Source organism: Lissotriton vulgaris, chromosome 8 (genome assembly GCF_964263255.1).
Source record: "Lissotriton vulgaris chromosome 8, aLisVul1.2, whole genome shotgun sequence".
Taxonomy (NCBI): Eukaryota; Metazoa; Chordata; class Amphibia; order Caudata; family Salamandridae; genus Lissotriton; species Lissotriton vulgaris.
The window spans coordinates 1531695808-1531697292 of record NC_141696.1 but is presented as its reverse complement, the minus strand read 5'-3'; the positions used below and the strand labels follow the sequence as shown (position 1 = coordinate 1531697292).

General features: G+C 38.0%; 1 non-coding gene across 1 annotated transcript; it reads left to right on the top strand.

Moving 5' to 3' along the window:
- Window positions 1-1101: 1101 nt before the first annotated feature.
- On the top strand, window positions 1102-1174 carry TRNAF-GAA (transfer RNA phenylalanine (anticodon GAA)). Its single transcript has one exon. It is a non-coding gene; the product is annotated as a tRNA-Phe (tRNA).
- The last annotated feature ends 311 nt before the right edge of the window (window positions 1175-1485 follow it).

Genomic DNA, 1485 nt, shown 5'->3' with positions numbered 1-1485 from the left:
GGTTTCGGCACAGTTGAGAGGTTCCTTGCTTCTAACAAAATAGGTCTTGGAATCAGCTGTAGTACTTTTTTCTCTATTAACATTTTTATCAACTGATCTACAAAATGATCAATTCAACATAGACTTTGCTTTCTGTCCTCCTTTTAAACTTTCTTCCACCTATCTTGCCTTCAGGTTTGACTATGAATGTTTTCCATTTCGTCCTTTTTTGTAAAGTAAACTCTTGTCTGCATCACATTCCACTTCCCCTTGAACACAGATGTCAGTAGTCAGATGACATTGCTTACCTACTCATGCCAAATATATCTGGGTAATATAGTGCTAGTCCATTCAGAGTTAAAAAAACAACTACCTAACCTGGATCCCAAAAATGCTATTTACCCATTGCACCAGTTAACTGGGGAATGATACAGGACTCCTTAAAACATATCTCTACCATATGAGGTTAAAAATCCAGGTCCTGCATCTATTTTGTTAAATGGTTCAAATTAAAGTATGAAGAACCCAGCTATCAGAAGGCCGAAATAGCTCAGTTGGGAGAGCGTTAGACTGAAGATCTAAAGGTCCCTGGTTCAATCCTGGGTTTTGGCACAGTTGAGAGGTTCCTTGCTTCTAACAAAATAGGTCTTGGAATCAGCTGTAGTTCCTTTTCTCTATTCATCAAATTTTTTCCAACTGATCTACAACACAATCAATTTAACATAGACTTTGCTTTATGTCCTCCTTCTAAACTTGCTTCCACCTCTCTTACCTTCAGGTTTGACAATGAATATTTCCCATTTCATGCTTTTTTGTAAAGTAAACTCTTGTCTGCATTACCTTCCACTTCCCCTTGAACACAGATGTCAGTAGTCAGATGACATTGCTTACCTACTCATGCCAAATATATCTGGGTAATATAGTGCTAGTCCATTCAGAGTTAAAAAAACAACTACCTAACCTGGATCCCAAAAATGCTATTTACCCATTGCACCAGTTAATTGCGGAATGATACAGGACTCCTTAAAACATATCTCTACCATATGAGGTTAAAAATCCAGGTCCTGCATCTATTTTGTTAAATGGTTTAAATTAAAGTATGAAGACCACAGCTATAAGCAGGCCGAAATAGCTCAGTTGGGAGAGCGTTAGACTGAAGATCTAAAGGTCCCTGGTTCAATCCCGGGTTTCGGCACAGTTGAGAGGTTCCTTGCTTCTAACAAAATAGGTCTTGGAATCAGCTGTAGTACTTTTTCTCTATTCATCACATTTTTTCCAACTGATCTACAACACAATCAATTTAACATAGACTTTGCTCTATGTCCTCCTTCTAAACTTGCTTCCACCTCTCTTACCTTCAGGTTTGACAATGAATATTTCCCATTTCATGCTTTTTTGTAAAGTAAACTCTTGTCTGCATTACCTTCCACTTCCCCTTGAACACAGATGTCAGTAGTCAGATGACATTGCTTACCTACTCATGCCAAATATATCTGGGTAATATAG